The 21,509-nt window shown below is 39.8% G+C and overlaps 1 protein-coding gene and 1 long non-coding RNA gene across 2 annotated transcripts in view; both read left to right on the top strand.

The window, feature by feature from the left end:
- The window catches only part of LOC118644297, a 47,067-nt gene extending 32,192 nt beyond the window's left edge, over positions 1 to 14,875 (top strand). Inside the window, exon 2 of the long non-coding RNA XR_004962104.1 lies at positions 3,435 to 14,875. This is a non-coding gene — a long non-coding RNA (uncharacterized LOC118644297). The remainder of the gene's footprint in view (positions 1 to 3,434) is intronic.
- Positions 1 to 21,509, top strand: part of LOC118644293 (Krueppel-like factor 6) — a 335,384-nt gene that overhangs the window by 225,079 nt on the left and 88,796 nt on the right. The window lies entirely within an intron of this gene.

Below are 21,509 nucleotides of genomic sequence, written 5' to 3'. Positions count from 1 at the left end.
CCAGCGTAACCGCGGAAAATAATCACAGAGGCAAATAATAGTCAAATGAGATTTCAAATCGCGATTTGATTCGCGCGACTTCGCAAGAGCGTTTGCGCGTACAAACTTTTTGCAACGACGCAAGCGCATTTTCGTGTCGAATAAAAAAAAGAGAGCAGTTTGTATTCCTGGCCCGTGTACCGTAACGGGAAGGCTGGCTTTCCTCGCCCCTCTCTCTCCCTGTTCGCACCATCGCGCTATTTTTCCAGGTGGATTTTCACCGGTCGTCAGCTGGCGCGCGACCGGTTATCGGTGGCCGATGCCGCTCAAGCTATTCGCCGACCGGTTTCAATTTGCAGGTCGGATTATTTCGTGCCTCCCAAACCCGGCGGCTGCCAGCCTGCCTCTCGCCGGCAATTCGCAATTTCCTGCCAATTCTGCTATCTCGTGCTGGTGCTGCGTGTGCCTGTCGCACAACCCGCCATGCGGTACGCTATATTTTGTCCGCCCTTCGTTTAGGTGCACCGAGCGTAGAACGTCAGTCCTGCGGAGGACCATTCGTATCGCTACTAGATGCCAACCTAATCGCAGTAACGAAAACGGTAAATGCAATTTATAGCAGCGATGCTAAGCAATTGTAATACATTCGAAAAGGCTACCGCAAATTAGTCAATTCAAATGTGCAAACATAAAATCTATGACTGAAAAGCGAGAGGATATATATGAATGTGAAAATCAAAATCGACAATTTGAGATTTTCGCTTTCTCTCTCTCTCTCTCTCTCTCTTCGTTAGATATAATAGAGATATCCGTACTTCTCTCCGTTCCCACGCATGATCGATGTTGAGTACATTTCGCCTACTGGAATAGTCTCGCCTACTACTACTCGAGGCGCATGAATGAGCCAGAGAATGCTCGGAGGACGATTATGGGTCCCTCGTGATACTCACAGGCGTACCCACACGCATATGCATACGAATGTCCCGAGAGACATAGACGTATTCCCTACCACAGGAACGTATACGTATTCGTCGGGTTGTGCTACTCAGTGGAGAGATAAACCTTCTAACGTACACGATGGGTTAATTTCGTGTAACGTGTTTTGTTTCCCCGCGTATGCTCGAACGGAAACCGTAGGAAACGGTAACCGCTTTGAAAAGCAGATTGAAGTGATTTAGGTTTGACAATGCGTTCATAATTCCATAAAAGCAAGCTTGGACGGCATATATAACCATCCCCTCTTGCTAATTTGTTATAAAAAATAAAGAAATTGTTATTTTCTTATGTAGAATTATTATAATATATATAAGTACATGAAAAGAATGGGGTTTTTCACTAAAAGTTTAGCTATATAGTTATAAAGCTGAAAATTTTGTTGAATTATTAAAATAATTATAAAGAACATTTAAGCAAAGTTGCAAAATTTTTTGACAGTCTAGCAATCAAATTGAATAATTAATTTGATGATTCTATTCAAAATTATTTTCAGACTTATATCTAGCTAAATTCTTTCAGACATTAACAAACCGTTCTTCCAGCATACATACATACATACATATATTATGTATATATCTTTATGTAATATATACGCATCTTTTACGATGTTGTAATAATTTTCCGCCGATGATTATAATTACTATGTACTCATTACGCGCTTCTGGACATTGTTAAAAATAAAAGAATGTAAAGGAAGTTATTCTATTTATATTCAGACTGCCACACACTACGTAGAGCGTCGTGAAAATGTAATCGCTTATCATTCTTCATCAATACGTCAGGTGATATGCATAGAATGAGAAATCGATATCAATTGAAGCACATACATGCATACCGCTAGCTTTACGTATTGATTACGAAAATGCTCGATGCAAAAATATTTGTCTCTCGAAAGCGGCACGGCGCGTCATCCAGAAAATGCACGAGGATAAAAGTTCAGCGCGGGCTTTTAACCCTCGCTTTATCGGAAAAGTTTGCCAGCCTTTATTTACCACGAGCTGCGCGCTTTGACCCCGTTTTTCCCTACGTTCCATAATATAGTTAGAAATGAAGTTACGCTTAACCATAACAATATCATGAGAACGGGGGAGGGTGAAAAGCCCATAATTAAATATTCTCTTCATTTAACACAATTTAAAAATGTGAAAAACATAATTATTGTCGGAAACATTGTTTTGAAAAAAGTCGGTAAAAACGCTTGACGCAAATGCAATATATGATATAAAAGTTCTGCTGACTCGCATTTCCGAGTCTTTTCCCATTAATGCGCGAGACCAAAAAAATGCCTTTACATTTCCGGAATTAAGACCATTTTCACCAGAACGGAAAATCCATGGTAAAAATGTATAAATAACACAGTGAAACATAAACGCTGGTATAAATGCGACGGCAGAAATGAGAGAGTTATAACGCGAATACATCTCCCCCTGGGATGGTAAGCCTGTGCGTGAGACCGGAAGGTAAATGCGACACCCCTATCAAACACCGTGGAGCACTCTCTGTCGGATATGAGATTCTCCGTTTTCCGTTCTCTCTCCCTTTCTTTAGCTTCCTGCTGGCACATCGCGCCCGCGTCACAGATCGCTGATCAAAATAATAATTACTTCACATGTTGTTACCACCCGTCGTCGAGCGTTGGATATGCGTCTCGCTCGATCGCCAATTAACTGGATGCACGATGCAACAGCCCGGTACCGACGCTACGCGATCATCGTCCTTTTCACTCTGTCGACATTAATTAGCATCCTTTGCATCCTTCCTCGAGGAGTGAACGATAGTTCATCCGTATTAATCGTCGGAATTGATTATTGTCTCTCTCTGCATGTAATTAATGTTTTATTAAATTGAAAATATCAAGGCCAGTACTACTGACGTAAATATTAGCGGAAACCTGTGTTGAAGCAGAATAAAAGTGCTAAGTGAAATTTAAAACTAAATTGTATACATTTATAATTGTTGCGTTTGAATGCGTTACATCTACCTCGGAATTATAATAAAAGTTTAAGAGCACTGGTAAATAATGGTAGCTTTTTAACTCCGAAAACGAAAGTATGAATACTGAATACATAAATTGAATTTCAAATGAAATATATACGTATAAAATCTGTTTTGCGATAAGTCTTATTCGATATTCTAGGAATGCTTTTCTTTAAATCAACCAATTCATCGGGTGCCGTGTTATCATAAAATAACACGGTCTATATCTCGATATAAAATAAATCTCATTATTTCTCTACGCCGCCAAGTATCCGCCATTCGTTGTCGAAGGTATTGAAGCAGGCTACCGATCTATATACATTCCCGTTATCTCGTCCCGTTATTACCGCCTCATATTTCCGACGATCAAGAAGCGCGGAAGAATTCCCATTGTACTTGGATTCCCGTCCTCCTCAATTTCCGCTTGTAAAGCACGGACGTAGCGCGAAACTTAATGGAATTCCCTCTTGTGCGTGTTGCAGGTAAGAACGGGCGATTTGCACCGAGCTGAATATTTCCCTCCGCGCTATTTCCCGCAACGTCGTTCGTCGGGCTGGAGCATTTCAGGTAGGGTGGTTACACGTTTGCGGGTTCTGTAACGGTGATGACTAAGGGAGAAGCGTCACCGAGATACACAGGGCGCAGCGCTGGGGCCAGAACGAGGAACGTTCCACCAGGTATTTCGACAGCCACCCTTATTTCTAATTGCGTCTCGACTTAATGGAACATGTTTAGCCAGCCGGCGAGCTGGCGCAATCTCGGACGCGATTCCACCCCGAAATTAAGCACGCGTACCGCCCTTTTCCACCAGGGGAGAAGCCGCCCCGCGATGACCGTCCGCCGCAGCAGCCAGCTATCGTTGCTACCTCTGTCGCGTGCGTGTTACGAGCACGTGATCGTGAACACGCGAGTGAGATTGTACGAGTCGTGTGCACCCTCGCTCGCTCGTTCACCCGTTCGCTCTTTCTCTCTCGGGGGCGGCAGCCCTTCTCAAAGGGACAGAAATTCATCCCGCCGCCGCGCGATACGCTTCGCAGCGGTTGTTCCCCGGAGCGGTTCCTCTTTACGTTAACGCGAAAACGCGCTCCTCGTTCCTCGTGTACTTTGTGTCGATGCCGTGGCAATGCGATATAACGTTGCGAAATCGCTTTCCCGTCGGGCACTTTTTGCGTAGACACGTAGACGCGAAACCCTTTCCGAGGGATTATTGCGTGGCGGACTTTAATGCGAGCACTTGTATTCTCAGATTCGCGTTTGGGAATGAAATGTGCGTAAATACTCGTTTGAGGTAGAGTCTGGTGTAACGAAATACGAAATTGGTCGTTATATTTTCTCGCATGTCTCGCGTATATTGCATCTCGAACGAAAAAGAATTTACCGTTAAGAATTAATTTCTACAATTTTGGTTGCATTTCGAACAAAGCTATTATTTTGTAAGTGCTCGTAGGCACTAATAGAAAAGCACTTTTATTTTATGGTAAACCGTAGATGTTAAATTATTCTAAGTTTTTTATCCACGAAAGTATAATTATCAAAGGCTCTTATAAAGTTAATGTATTAATTTTTTTTTTTTTTTTTTTTTTTATATATTAAAAAGGTAATACTTTGCGTTCCTTTATGATTTCATTATATTTTCGTTGGTATGTTAAAATTAGTTAGTGAATGTTAAAATTAGTGGCATGCTTTACTTCGCCGCGGAATACGATGTATTCCCATGAAAATGGCACTCAATTTAACGCATTTTATTAGCCTCCACGCGATGGGATGGGCGAAAATGGCACGTAACATTTTAATTGAACGACTGCCTAATAATAGCTACGCCTTGCGCTCGTTCCGTGATCACGAGGGGAACACGAAAGATGAGAAATTCGTAGGAATTCAGTTTCGTAATAATTAACGAAACATGCTATAATAATCTGGTGATTGAGAGGCACGCTGATTCCGAATGTCTGTATAATTACCGCTTGTTCTGTGTGCTATAATTTATTTCATGACATGCGCTTCTCCCTTTACTGCGCGTACACCACCTGGGTTTTCACTGTAATTCGTATTGATAGTTTCAAAGGTGTTCATTTCGTCGAGATACAGAGACACGTCAATGTGGCATATAACGATGTAAAAGTGTAGAAATATCACGTAATGGCATGCTATAAAAATAGGGGGGAGAAAAAAGGAAAAACCAACGTCGTCCGCGCTTTTTGATACCGGGAGCTTTTCGTACCTTCGCCGTGACGTGGCGGGTTCATAAATCATTGCACCTACAGAATTTTTTCGCAAAAAACGTCACAAGAGCAATGGCGGCATCGCCTGTAGCTAAAGTATCAATCGATCTTACGGAGATTCCCGGTAGAAATCTGGTCCCGCGTACAAAAGCGGCGGGCTAAAAGGAGAAGCGCGACGGTGTAATTTCCACTCTCAGTACGCGAAAGCCAAAGTTCGCGGGGGTTTGTTGCTACTTTTTGGCGGTCCTGCAATTTGTTTCCCTGACTCCCGTTAACCCTGTCACCCCGGCAAAAGAGAGGAGCAAAAACTCCTTATCTCGGCGTAATGGCGAGAAACTTCGTGCCTCGTTAAACCGCCACGGATGCACGGCCTGCATGCCGCGCGTGGATGAGCGCACACGTTCGTGCGAAAGGTTGGTTGCGTGGTGGCCCTTTGATGCCGCCCATAGCGTCGGAAAATAGACCGCGGGTGCTCTGCGATAATGCCCCGTTCATACCGATCGCCCTCCGCTCTTAGGGCGCTCGGGTTATTCAGATTAAAAACGAGGAACTGACCTCGTTAGATCGCAACCTTCTCCGCCGGGCATTGAACGCCCTACATTGTGTATACAGGAACGTCCGCGTGTTTGCTACGACTCTCTCGCGATAAATACCGGGGAGAATTAAAAATATCCTAACGAGATCCTAAAGTCGTCTATTTTAACGACATTTTTTAATTAAATTAATCTTTATAATCTCTAATTGGTTTTATAGAATCGCTAAACTCTTTTACAGAATTAAAGTACGCACCAAAATCTCGGGGAATACGGTCGAATTAATATCAAAAACGAAAAAAAAATTCATTTTTGTCACTTGATGACGATATTTACTTAGATACAGAATCTACGATATATATGTACAAAATGAAACCGTATTCCTGGGATAACATATACGAACAATACCGTGCGATTCAAACTAAGAATAGAAGTTTAGAAAAAAAAATTTTGTTTTATCAACTTTTTATAACTGCAAATTCAGATATAGATTACAAAAAAAGCAGTCTGAAAAACATTTTGTTTATTCTGGGTATAAAATTTAGTTCATATGATGATATTAATACGTGTACTTTAATTCTGGAAAAGGATTTCCGAATCTATAAAAGAAATACATACGAAATTTTGTTAATGATATGCACGAATGACTTTACATTATTACATCAAGTTTAACGAGCACTTTAGTATCTCCTTAAGCGCGCTAACAGTTTTCCTTTCATATCGTTATAATTTTTTATTATATAATCTAAATGCATGTGCCGGATTAATTTCTTTCTTATTTAGTAGTCGCTTTATTACAAGGAAATGGCTCGTCAGTGGCAAGATGCATTTTTCTAAACTATATATTTTATACGGATTCTTGAGTTGCTGAATTGTCACGCTTTAAGTGTCTTGGGAATGTGCTGTGTCTCGGAAAATATTAGATTCAATTTACTAACGTCATCGTAGAAAACTTGTTGATCCTTTTCGTTTGGCTTTTGGTATTATATACCTCCGTACGGAGGATCGTAAGTGAGAGAATAGGAATTCTCAGTAGCCCAGAATGGACGAGTACAAATACGGGTCTCCTGACTCGTATAAATGTAGATAATGCTTGCTACATCGTTTTCCTCTCTATCGGTCCATTTAGCTAAAAGCCACAATCTCGTGCGCGGATCTTAATTACGTTAAAGATCGCAGCATGACATGTTGGCCGTATCAAACGGATTATCATTCTTTCCTCCGTTTTATAGATTCGTGCTACTTGGCATGCGTGTCCAGTAAACAGAATTTGCTTTGGATAAATTGCCCGACAAGTCTAAAGCATTTTGATACCCATAACGTTGTTACTCGCGATCATTTTCAATTTACTGATTGCTATTTATTTTGCTAATTGCGGTAGTATCAATTTCGATATTTTATCTTATTGCCACGCCGCCCGTGCTCGTGGAGGTGGAGGGGGAGGGCGAGGGGCGAGCTGCAAAATTACCGGCCGATCTCGTCGAAATCCCGAACGAACGAGAACGCTCGAATTTCGCATGAAATCACCGGAACGCCGCGGCGCAACTGCAATAATACCGAATGACCCGGGGAATCGATTTTCGATTTGTTTATCCCGCAGTCGCCGTGTGTGTTGTATGCACGTATGCGCGACACGGCGTGTGGCCCGGGGAACGCTAAGGGATCCCTTTCCAGGAGACTATGCGCCGCCGGGAAAAACACTCGTCGGGTTTACGCCGTGAAAAAGCACGGCGGGGCTCACTCGGCGTGGAAGCTTTACGAAGCTAATCGATGCTAACGACGCTTTAATCGTACTACCGCCGCCGCTGCCGACTCGCGTTTTACTACGCTCTCGAGCCGGCGCGCTCGAGAATTTTGGCACGAGCAATGAGATCCAGCTCGAATTACCGGATACATCGATCCGGCTCGCCGCTCCAAATAACCGGGCGGAAGTATAGCTTTTCTCTCTCTCTCTCTCTCTCTCTTTCTCTTTCTTTTCTCCTCCTCCTTCTCTACTCGTCCGCTCTCGTTCCCTTCGGTTGTTTCGCCGACTACGATTAATTAAAGCGCGCGCGGGGGTTGAAATCCAACAGGACCGGTCGGGTCGAGCAGCCGTCGCCGCTTTTTTTTTTTTCCAGGAAAATATTCATCGCGCGATATTTCCAATAATTCGCCCGGCTCGCGACTTCGTTTGTATTTATCGTATAAATATGCATGTATAAAACTCGCTGGCGCGATATATGAACATACATCAGAAAGCGCGCGGTGCAAAGGTGTTGAAAAAAATCATCCGACTTACTTTCACAGAAGTTGACGTTACGACCCCGTTATCAGGGTCGAAAGCGAATCAACGTCACGTTTTTATGTCACGCGGTCCACTTCCTCAGGGGGGGGGGATTCAATGCCGCCGGGGTAATCCATGAGGTTTATCCCGAAGCATTGAACATTACCGCGAGGCTTTTCAGAGGCGTTGTAAATGTTTACATCTCGCACATTCATGGCCTCCACCTTTTCTCCCTGTCGTTCCCGCTAAACTCGTGTAATTATATGACAGCCACGACTTTGTTCGCGCCTACGAACAACACCGTGAACATCGCGCGCCGAGCAGCGCTAATGACAGTAATAACGGATGTAACGAGTTTAAACAATTCCGCTTCACCGAGTGGTGTCGAGCTACTTCCGCCGTCGCCATTTTCATGGGGACAAAACCTTCCTGCGTTCACGCAGTCGGTGTTACCGGTTATACGGCAGTACTAATGATCTGCGTACAGAAATATTGCATCGCTATTCATTCGACGAAACAAAATGAAACAGAATGAAATAATAATTGTAGAATATTTCATTACTTTATTTTTATCATTATATGATTACAATATGAAGTTAAAAATTTATTAAATGAAAAATTTAATAATCTTACATTTCGCGCTTGTCTTATTCGCTTTAAAAACAGAATGCTCTATTATTTAAAATCACATCTTTCTTGTCTCTTACATTGAAATGCTCATAATTTAAAGTTATAAATTTAGAGTCGGGAATAAGATTCACATCGATACCATAAAAATATTTTCGTGGAAAATTCTGTGGCGCACAATGCAACAGAAGTTTAATTAACGATTGAAGCACGTTCTTGAATTTGAAAACTGTTCATTTCGGAGTATTTCGATTGGACCTCAAGCTAAAATAATAAAACTCTATTCTATTTTCACTACGAATGAACATCCTGTTTACGCGTGAAATCTCTGACTGAGATAACGATAAAGGAGATAGTCCTTTCGCGTTTCGTACACGGCCGAGATTATTCGTCGTGGGGAACGAGCGAGGTACGTAACTCGGCTGAAAAACTCGTAAACATAGTCTGCTGCTCTCCCTGGCCCGCGGAACCGCATGGTGTGCGGCCGCTCGGGTCCATCGCATAAACCAGCGTTGTCTCCGTGAAACCGGCGCTAGCCGGCGTAATTTTTCTCACTTTGCAAGTTGCCCCGTAAATAATACCGGAGCGCGTGGCCTTCGCGCCCGCACACTCGAGCAACCTCCGTCTTCTTCCCTTCGCAGCCTCGGGTACAGTTTCTCTTTCTCCTCCTTCTTCTCCTTCCTGCTCCTCTCCTTCATGGTCTGGCGACATACTCTTGGAACCGCATCGTAATCCCCGACACTCGTAAGTTCCAGACAACCGCGAACTCCCGTCCTACGTTACAATTTGCCGCGAGCCGCAGTGAGAGCGCGTGAATCCCACCGATATTTACGGTAATGCAATAGCCGGTCTATCGGTCATGATATTACCTGGCGAGGTCGGTTGACCGCGGGATAAGTTGAGATATCAAGATCGACAACGGGCTTTTAGGAAGAATTTCTGGGTTCACGAACGAAATATATATTGATCTTTGAGTAAACTTGAGTTTACTTTGAGTTAAGTAAAATAATGCGGTTTAAAGAACGGCTGTTCATCTGTGCGAAGAAGAAAGAAAAAAGAAGTGTACAGATATATTTACTTGTAGATTGAAACAAGAGATTTTTCCGTGTTTTACGATTCGCTACAATGTTTAATCGGCAAACGAGTATCGTCCGCTACAGAGATAATTAAAATAAATCATCTCGCGTTCTTTTTCACCCGAAAAATCACCTCATTTTCTTGCTGGAGCAAGAACACATATTATAAAGAGATCGTTATTACACGTACAATTTTTCTGGGGGGTTTTTCGCGCACACGCAAAGCTGCACTTTTCACCCTCGCACGCGCGATGCAGTGCATACTACTTTCTCTCGCCAGGTTATTTCCTAAGAGACCCTTGCCGCTTTTCCCCATGTTTCCGCGAAACCTGTACGATTTTACCCTCGTCGACAGGGAGGAAACGGGGAAAATGCGAATGCGTCGGGCAGCCCGGACCCGCCCGAACGTAATTTCAATCAGCTGTTTGCGTACACACGTCGGGTTGCATATTTCCGACACGGTCGGTGGGCCAACGGCTGGTGCGCGTCGTATGCACTCGCTCCGCGATGCATTTTTCATGGCGGCGACGGTGGGGAAGGGTCGGGAAACGATAGAGCCTGCGGCCTCTGGATTATCCACCGCTGACGGATGGACGCCGGCGTCCAGCCGGCTTGATTGGTGTCCGCCGTGTCTGCGCGTCGAGATTCCGCGGACGAGCAAATATTTTATAAGCGCGCGGGTAATTGACACGGTCCGGATTCCCATTTTCGCGGATCCGCCGGAATTTCCCGTCGTCGGCTTATCGTCACACGCGCCGCGGATTTTCGCCGCGCGTGTGAATTTTTCTCCCTTAGCTTTCATTTTGAATTCGGGACGCATTACCGGTGGCGTGTATCAGAAATCACAGTTTTGCACGCTTGTAGGAATTTCATTTCAAAAGAACGTTATTTTCTTTATTGCTTTTTTCCTTTCCTCCCTTTCTCTATTTTTCACTTTTGTGCTGTACTTTTTTTCTTTACACACATTTTACCCAGTTTATATAACGTTGCTTATGATTTTATATTTTGTTTTCTCGTTGTACATTTCTTCAGTTTGTTGTACACTGAAAACGTAATCGTACTAAAATTTGTTACATAGATGAGCGCAATAGAAAAACGTGTTTTTTTAATTGTGCGCTACCGACACTGTAACTAGTACCGGCCACCGGTCTGCTAATTAAAATTGTATCGCAGCGAGGTTCCTTCTTCGGCACGCAATACGTCTTTCGCATAGCCATCTTTGGTCAGCAACAGGAGTCCTAATGCTTGCCTAGACGCGCCGCTCACGACCTATGCACTGCACCATTTCCGCAGAAATGCTGCCATTACGTACATCTGGCTACATTCGAGCGGTAGCTACATCCACTGCCGTGTCTGGAAATTGACATCGGGTTAAACATAGCCACGATATGCTTCGGAGTTTCTCTCTCTCTCTCTCTCTCTCTCTCTCTCTCTCTCTCTCTCTCTCTCTCTCTCTCTCTCTCTCTTTCTCCCTCTGTCCTTCCGTCTCTGTCTCTGTAGCCGGAGAAGCTACACCATCTGCATTATAGATCATGGGACACGATGTTATTTCATGATATAAAACACATTTTTTCAATTGGTCGTTCAAAGAAACTGAGTCAGTATATCTGGGAAAATTGCAAATATATAACAGAACAAAACAAGTTTATACGAAGAACGAGAATCAGAATAGTGATATTAAATTATATTTTGTAAATCGGCCGTATGCAAATTAATTTTTTAAAAATTATTTTTCTTTTTTACGTGTCAAATTCTAAAAAGATTGAATAAGCAACTTAATAACTTTTAATAATTAAAATTAGTGTCTGTTTTTAGGATTTGTAACAATTTCCAAATAATATATTAAATATTGTATTCTTCTTGATTCAAAGAGTGCACTTACGACGTTCTTTTATCGATTTACGAAAAGTTTCGAGTGACTTTACACCGATCTGATAATTTGACCGAACGCACATGTGCTTAAAGAAGCCTTTGAAGGCGATTCCTTTCTCTTTCTCTCTAGCGATGAACGATCGAACTAGCCAAAAGTACTTACATCTTCCGATCTTGTTCCCTCGCTTTTGTTCCCGCGGACGACTCTGCTTTTCTTCGTGACGGAATAGAAGACGAAGTACCAAGTGCCACGTGAATTCCTTCCACCTTTCGTTCCCTGATCTTGCTCCGGTCGGTATCTCGGTGATCCAGAAGGTCGTGTCGATGGCGCCATTGGAAGGATTCAGAAATCTTCCCCAACGCGATGGGGGACGAAGGCGAATTTCCAGGTCAGGAGACCTGAAATCGCTATCGTCTTACGAACAGAGGGCTAAGGATTACAGATTCAATGGATCTCACTGAATCCGTATCTTCCGCTTTAGCTTAAACTTTGAAGGCAAAGAGCTTCCGGCGTGCTATGTAATTCGGGATGTATTTGAGTTATTAGTTGTAAATTGTGCGTGAAATTACCGTCGTGTCTAATCTTTGCTTAGAATGATGAATTATCATAACTAGAATATATATTCGAGGATCATTAATAGAAGATGCATGCGACAAAAGTTTGTAGAAATTTTTGTTTTAAAATTTTATTTATTTTATTTATAGCATCAAATAAATTACGCATCGAAGTCTTTACTTAAATATAAATTGTATGTTAAAATACGGAAGTACAATTCTTTTTGTTTTAGAGATTTCAAATAAGATAATTAGAACTTACATTCAAATATTAGAACTTACATTCTGTGTCATTTATATTCTTTCCAGATTAAAAGCCATGAAACGATCTTATGAACTATATAGGATTTCATATTAGATTTATAAATCCACATTCGTAGTCTATAGTTTAAATTGTCTAAGGATATTTCATCTTGATGAGGGTCTCATTTTGGTCAAATCCGTAATAGAGTTGATTAACGAACAGATCCAATTATCCTTGGTGTCTCTGTATTCTCTAAGCTTGAGATTAATAACAGTGCAGATTAAACAATTAGTTCTCGTACATGAATTAGGTGAAGTTATTCTAATAATAATTTGGTACCTCCACGAAAAATATTATATTTATTTCTGAATGAAGTAGTGCGATTAAAAAGATAACTGTACTTGGAAAATTGGTTATTAAAAGTAATATTATTTATATATAATTAAATTATAATAATATATATTTATAACATATTACAAAAACAAATATTAATATAAATTATAAAAAGTGTATTTTTGTTCATGAAAAGATTGTTTTTGTAAGTATTTTAGTGATAACTTACATAAAAAATTACAATCAATAATGCAATTGGACTTATATTTATTCAGTATTTTGACTGTTTTTGATCCAATCTCATGGGAAAAGTTCAATTCGATCGATGTAAATGTAGAATTTCGTTTCCATTAATGTGGACGAGATTGAGTTCCACTGTTAAACACAGTTAGATCTTTAGTTAACATGTTGCTGCATTCGAATAAGCTATGTCATCCATCATTCCTATGCTTTACGAACAACTCCTTATGTAGAAATTAGGTATGTATAGAACCATCTTCTGAATGTTCGTCAGTCAAGCTTGAAAATCCTATCAGGAAGTTGCTAGCACACCTGTTTCAAGTAATAATGCTAAACTATGGTATTACTAACAATAAGTTCTTTGAGTTTAAATAACTTAACATTTTTTTTATTAGACTTATTAACTTGTTTTCTCTACATAATGAGATTATTTTGTAATTGAAATTGCAACTCTGTTAGAATAAGAAAGTATTTCAAAATGAATAATATAAACGTAATATAAATTTTTTTTAAGAATTAAGGAACATCTTTTATATAACGCTTTACAAAAGATGTTGAATGCGCATTGATGATAACGATTTATTTCTTCTATGAAACTAGGTTTTAAGTTAGAATTTGTCATATTATCCTCATACAGATTAAGAAACTTTAATTTTGGTTCTAAACAATTGAACATGATTTAAGATTGTAATATATTGTACATACATATCAGTTATCTTTCGCTGTGCGCTTTACCTTATCGTAACCGCTTTCTTTTTGGTACAGACAAGACAATTAAGATACTCAATCCTTTTGCGCATTTATCGATGCATCAGCTATCCCAGTGTCTTCGAGGAACATCCACGATGATAATTTACAGGCCACGATTTATAACGCATAATTCTGGGTCTCGCGTTCGCATCTTTTCCCAGGCGTTATCTCATAACGTACGGATGCGGAATTAAAAAGCAGAAGCGGCGATGAAAGGGATCTTTCCATCGAGTTTCACCAGACGGCCCCTCCGGGCGCTCACTCCTTCTTTCACATACACCCCCGTCGCACCCTTTCTTTCAATTCTTCAACGTCACCGCCGGCCGATAAACATTCGGGCTCGGTTCTCCAATCGCATCGAGCGTAAGAAATGGAAAGTCATAAGTCTGCGGACGATCGATCGCTGCGTTTCCGCTACGGCGCGGCCGTTAAGTCGCTGTCACGACTCGAGCTCGTTTCAGAGAACGATCGTGCTTAACCCGTCGGACAAATCGGCGACATTTTTCAAGATTTACCGCTTCGTACTCGCGCCCTGAGCAATGCGTCCGCATACATCGCATGGCAAAGGATCTTACGTGGAACGTGTTTATACGAAGCTGTTTGCGGCTCTCATTAACGCTCTGCCAAAGTCCGCTTATGGAATGTGTGTTATGGGATATGGCCGTTATAGCGTGAGCTACATCATGTTACGATAGGTCATGTAACTTCGCTACGAGAGCATGTTGCATCATTACGACGCATCGTTCTATTGTATCGCATGTAAGGTAATCTAACTCCTCACGCTCTATTAAAGGCACAGAAAGAATTGACGAGATAAATTTTTCCTGTAGAGCATTAATGTAGCGGGGAGATATACATGTATATTTATTTATTGTGATCGTATTTCCTTACTTGTTTATCTAATCTGCAAGTTTGTTTTTGTTTGATTCATTTATAACGATCACTTTATGTGCCGGTATACTTACAATTAGAATGTAAATAAAGCGCTTAATTATTTTGATATAAAAATAATTGCATGAAAAATAATACAGCATATTTCTGCGTTACTATTAATTCTATTAGATAGAAAACAAATTATTTTAAAATTTTATTTTGCATCTCTCTCGGTTTCTTTTTTTTTTCTTTCTGATGATTGTGTATGAAGCCAACAGTGATCGCTCGTATAGAAGAAAATTGAGATCTGCAGAACATAGGCTGATAGGAAAAAATAGCTTTTCACAAAATTGCATCCAATAAATTGTTTTTGTAAATGTATCGATATTGTTATGTCATACATTCGTTCGCGCGAGGAGCTGCTTTTGTTTTATGTCTTCATACCTTTGAAACGGTATCAGAGGCTACTACGGAATCGATCGTCGCGTGTGTATGCTTACATTGTTATAAATTGCATCCCGTTCCATTCATTTTTGTCCGATAGGAAACCCGTATATCTTTTCGTAAAATTTCTCTGTCCAGCGAGGGCGAGGCGATCCTTCATATAGGAACGACATTGAAGATAGATAGATTTCCGGACAGATACAAATGTTTCTTACGTTTATATTTTATAAATATCCCTTTTATAATCTAAACGCGTATAAAATTGCATTGTATAATACTTTTTTTGAAACTATTGTAAGCCGAAAATTACGAAATATCTTAAATTTCAGTGAGATGCTATAACTTTTTATAAACATCCACAAATTTATGCAAAATTAGATTATATATCATTAAAAAAATAAGTATTTTATATCACATTATAATTTCTATGCTTTATTCTGATAAATCGTTATTCTTATTTTTTTATGAATTTTCAAATTTTAAATATTTTATTTTAAAAAAATATTAATATTATATATAAATATTATTTAAATATTATTATATTAGAAAATATTTTAATACGCCGGTGATAGCGCCGCGAAACTATTATTCGGGAATTAAAACGCCGAGAATCGTTCATTCCAAAGTGCGGCCATTGTGAGAGAGACCGCAGACTTTTACCTTTCAGCCCTTACGAGACTGCTTGTTCTCATCAGCAAACGTGAATGGCTCGTCCCTTTTTCTCCCGTAGCTACCGCGGTCGCTGGCCCCTGCCATTGTGCGAATGTAGAATCGATGAAATCGCGTGTGTACCCAGCATTATCTACCTGCCGATCGCAGGAGATCTGGCGCCGTGCAGACCGGCCATCCTTGCTCTCGTAATTCAGGTGATCGATCGGACGACGAAATCCGCGCGTCTTATCGCCGTATTCTTACGGAGAAATATTACTGTCGCAATTGCCTCACGTAAAGAGACCTAAAGCGATTGCCGGAGATTGAATTTTAACGGTTTAACAATCACGAGACCTTCAGCCGTTCGATCGTAATGGTAACCTCGTTGAATTTTCTTTGAATTATAACAGTATGATAATGGCGATTATTACGAACTTACTAAGAACTTGCTACATTTTATTCATTCGTTTATAACTTCTGCGAGAAATCTGCACACATACATACGCATACATACATACATACACTTTTCTGCTATCATTATATTTTACTTGGGCTAATAAAAGTCTTTGAAAGCTTTTTTTCCTCTCAGAGGAAGCGCATTAATTGGGTGGTGATTAACCAGGCATTATCCATCCAGCGAATTATGTGCTTTTTCAAGCGCAAGAACGGCACTTTTGCCGAGGATAATCGAGGGGCTTGTGCCTCATCAGATACGTGCTTTTCTTTGGCGAAAGTTAAATGCTAGTCGACTCGTTACAAGCCGACTTCGCGGGTTAAATTGAAGAGGTTGATGTATTCACATCGCAAAAATTGACTTTTTCTCAGTCGGTTTCGACCGATTGTTAGTATGAACAAACACTTTGAAAGTTTTTCGCTCACTCTACTTCGTCATCCACTTCCGTGAATCCTGACGACGCGAATAGACACGATCACCCCAACGTGTCGAGAAATTTTTGCATTCATGAACAGGACAAATAAAACTTTAAGACAAAGTTTAAAAGAAGACTCTTCTCGGATCTTGGTTTACAGATTTGAGAGATTTTTAAGCGAAAAATGTCCACGTTTGACAAGACAAGGGCGGCAAAAATTTTGAAAGCTAATAGTTCGAAGAATTAAATTTGAATATGTAAGCGTGTAATTTAACGAAGAATATTTTATAATGAATAGTATTGAGAAAATGTTAGCTATTTGCTGAATATTGAATATTTTAATAATATCTGATCGCTAATCGAATATTAATAGAGTATTGATCGGCGGAACTTTCGACGATGAAATTGCAAATTTTGGATGCTATTTTGAAAGTTAGTTGCTTTATGGCAAATATCCTGCAGCACGTAGCTGATACTAATAACAGATATCTTGTAAAATCGTTTATATCGTAGAATTCATAGGCTCCCCGGTATAAGAGCTCTTTATTATAATTCTCTCGACAAATTCGGTCACAAATTCTACGCGTCCCGTCAAATCGTTTCTATCTTCCGCGTTCGCAGCGTTGAGTTTTACCGTATTTCACGCATGCCCGACTTTTTTGCGAACGGGCTAATAAAATCGAATTGAATTCACGCCTCGATATCAACCACCGATATTTACTCGCACATGGATATTTATGTGCCTTTCTCGGCCAGCGGTATTATTTCATTAGTTGCGCCGCTGTGCGCGTATTTCGAACCGATTCTGTTATACGCGTTCTATCAATCGGTCGCTGCGACACACACACACACACACACACACACACTCTCTCTCGCTCGTCCTATCTCTTTCTCGTTCATTCCCGCGAATTTCAACATCGTTGATCTAGCACGCGTCAGACCGCTTCGGGAGCGGCGGCAAGCTTGCTTATTCGCTCGCGGGGGTGGATCATCAGTTTCTCTACCGCGCGCCGTCGGAATATCCATTAGTTACAGCACTGCTGTTGACGAAGCATGTTATTTCCCTTGTGTACGTCTCGTCCCTCTGCCCTCTGACCCTTCAGTGTATACACTGCCACCTTCTTCTCGCTCTTACCTTCCGCGATCTTCGTTGACCTGTCAGACAAGATATCCTACCGACCATCGTTCGCTTTTGTTTGTGGTCACAAGCATAACTATAAACTAAGCGTAAAGTACTACTTCTGGTCAGAAGAGTGAAGTTCAAGAAGAGTTTTAGTCAAACACACCTGAGATTGATGAAATAACATGCTACGTGTTATTTCGATAAATATATTCAAGTTACTACATTACTCTTTCTCTTCCGCATCATAATTTTTTTCCGCATTTGAAATATTGGTTAAATTTGATATTAATTAATGATATTAAATAGAAGAAGAGTGAATAATTACACGTTTAAGATTCTAAATGTGGGTTTAGATTATACTGTCTTTTCTGTAAAGAATTTTTATTGTGATCTTTTTTGGAAATCATATTATTAAACCTAATTAATATTTGCTTCGAAATTTCCTGAACTGAAATTTACAGTGTATTCTGTAAAACTTTAAATTAATGTATTTTTGCTTAAAGTTAACATAATTGAATGCTTTTTTGAAGATCAAGATTCGAGAAATAAGATTATGTAACTGAAAATTATGTAAGATCATGAAAAATATTTGTTATACGATTTTCTACAACGCTATTTAGAGATTTGGTGCATAATTTTATAAAATCTTGATTTATTGGGTCCGCAAATATCAATTTAAACATTGATATCTTTTTTTTTTAAGCTTTATTACAAAAATATCAGTAAAGATTTATCATAATTGCAATAATTGTTTAAAACTGGATTTGGTAATTAAAAATATTACAAGTATAAATTGATTTTACGTGGTGTACGAATAATGTTACTAATATTTTAATATTGCTTTTCTTATGATTGAAACAATCACAAAATGTTAACGTAATATAGAATACCATTACTAGATACATCGTGGCTAGCGATCAGAGCTGGAGCCACGTGGCAATCGGATTCGTTCCCGATTAGATTCCGTAACGAACCACCGCGAACGAGGTACCTTATGTTGACTTTCCGGGCGAACTAATTTCGAAACGTCGTAGTCCCGTGAAATCTCGTTTTCGCACGAGGGCTTCGAAATTCTGGTTCACCAAGTGAATTCTCCGCAAGATACCACACGACTCTCTCTTCACTACATTTCTCTCATTGACCTCACGGCTACTTCGCAATACGCCGCGTGGCTTCCAACTTTCTTCCGTCGGCAAATTTCTCGGTGACGCAATAAAGTCAATAGCGAAAGGAGTAGTATTGGTGTGCAATTTTGTTATCTGTTTTTTTTTACGTGAAATTCGTATATTTCGTAAGTAACGAAACAAATACGAAATATTAAAAAGAAGAAGAAAATAATAAAACAGATTTAAAAGAAATATTATCTCCCAAATTCCGCAAAAATCATTTATCAGCTTTTAACATTAATTGTTCTGTCAACTTTTCTGCAGAATTCTTTTGTATAATTGTAACTATTATGTGTAAGTTCCGCCAAATGGGCTTCAGAAAGATTCTGTAAGCGTTTACATATTCATTAGTTCGTTGTACAAACAGACAGCGTCGAAGTGTGCAGTTAGATTGTGCAGGAAACGTCATAATTATACCTCGTAATGACCACGTGGCCTCGTGATTTTCTCGCCTTATCACGCCCACGTTGCGCAATGAGTTTGCACACGAGTTTCCTGGCTTGCCGTGCGGCATCTTATCGAAGCGCACGAAATTATTTAGTACGACTAACCAGTTTAGTTGGTTCATCGAATTTGCCCTTGCGAGAGTTTGCGTGTTGTCTCGGAATTTCGCAGAACATATCGTGTCTCGAAGTGATTGCCATTCTTTTTGATTAATCCTCTAATCGAGGAGCCGAAGACTTTTGCGCATTTTACGTGGAAACCACACTCTTTCACAGCGTTTGCCAGCTTTTCTATTGATATATTTATGCTTGATATATCTACATAAAACATATAAATAAAATACCATAGAATATTATTCGAAGAAATGATTACTACGACAAATAATCAATAATTATTTGAGTAATGCTATTGAACAGAAGAAAAAGACCAGGTAATATTTTATAGAATTTCTGAAATATTATATTTTTAAAGCAAATTGTATAATATATGTAATTTATGACTAATTGGAAACAATCATTTATTAAGTTCTTTTACTTTTATTAAATTATTTTTTAAATTTACTAAACTTTTACTAACCGTTTGTTAAATGATTTATTTAATAACACTTTAAATTATAGAAATGGTTGACTCGTTATTGACTTTTTATCCTCGCAGCCTTATGTTCGTTATTAATGTGGTTATACAGTGAGAAGAAAAGACTTAAAATTTATGTGTGGGATATAAATTTTCTATTGCACTGAAATAAATTTTAATTTAAATACAGTGAAATAGTATTTTATTTCTAATAAATGAAATCAATTAATAAGAAGAAAATTGAGATATATTTTACAGAAATGGATATTCCTTTTTCGTCACCATAATCAAATTTTTTTATAATCAGCAAATATCGAAAAAGGACAAGTAATATCTTTAGTATTTGCTTTTAATTATTTCGACCTTTTTCATTAAAAAATTGAGAACTCCGTATATTTGGAAAGTCAGTATTGTGAGGAAGAAATTTGTAATATTATAGTTTAAATAGAAATCGAGCTGAAAAAAACAAATAATCTAGAAATGTCGATGGAAATTCTGATTTCTTTTTATTGAAGTTATTATTTCTATCTTTCAACAAGTAGCAAATCGTTGTTTCTGCCTTCCAGTAAATACATTAAATATATCGCTCTTCGTTGTAATTCGTCGTATACCATTCGACACTCGTCAGCCTCTTCCGGAGGCTGAATAAACAATGCAGTCCCGCTAGGGGAGTAAACGAGGATCAGGAGTAAACAGGAACGAGATGATTGGGTCGACAGCTGGGAATTTGTCGTTGACCTACGGCGATAATACAAAATTTTATTTTGAATCGATTGAAATGACGAAAGTAATTTTTATTTTCATTATTTATATAATAAATAAATTTTTTACACATATTTTTAATAATACATTATACGAACGAGAGAAATAATTGTGATTTATTGTTTACATTTTGAGTGATTTATTAAATTATAAATTTTTAACAAATTTTGTATATTATTCGGATTATCCAATTTTTACTTTATTCATATTTATCGCACCTAGTTCTATAATTTTGAAAGCATTCGGCAAACTTACCTTATCGAATGCAAACGTATCCCTTGCCGCGTCACTGAATATTGCCGAAATCAACGACTTATTCTCATGGTAATGATCTCTGTAGTTCTCGCGATGCAACCGTTTCCGTATACTCGATACTATCCGGCTCGATTGTACGCTCTGCACCGGCGCGGAAATAAACTGAAATCAATCAGGAGGTAATCATATCAGTGCAAGAAAATAAGAGATTAATTCGACGAGCAGCGATGGCGTGCTCAGCAGCCATTACGACGCGATTCCGCGCAGAGGGTGAGCAGCGCCGCGAGTATATCGGGGCGACGTATCCAACGAAAATCCCGACAGTGTTAATTTTCCAGTGGACGGTTTTCAGCGACGGAGGGTGCAGGTCCGCGGGGAACAGAGAGAAAACGTAACGGCGGAACTCTCTCGGTCGTTGGTCGTTGGTGGCCGCGCGAAACTCGCTCTCGACTGACCCTTGATCCGCGAACCCCTCCGCGATGTGCGCAGAATTATTGTTGATTAAAGGCATTGTTGAACGGCTCGTTAGAAGGTCCCGCCGCGGATCGACGACGCAGTCGATGGAATTGCGTTTGGCGGTTTGGTTCGCGGGGGTGGTAACGCGAAGAGGGCTTCGATGGCGCCGAGGGTTGAATTGCGCTCCGCTGTTGTGCGAATTGCTGTTGGCGCGGCCGTCTGAAAC

Source organism: Monomorium pharaonis, chromosome 2 (assembly GCF_013373865.1).
Source record: "Monomorium pharaonis isolate MP-MQ-018 chromosome 2, ASM1337386v2, whole genome shotgun sequence".
Lineage (NCBI taxonomy): Eukaryota > Metazoa > Arthropoda > Insecta > Hymenoptera > Formicidae > Monomorium > Monomorium pharaonis.
This window is presented reverse-complemented; position numbering and strand designations above follow the sequence as displayed.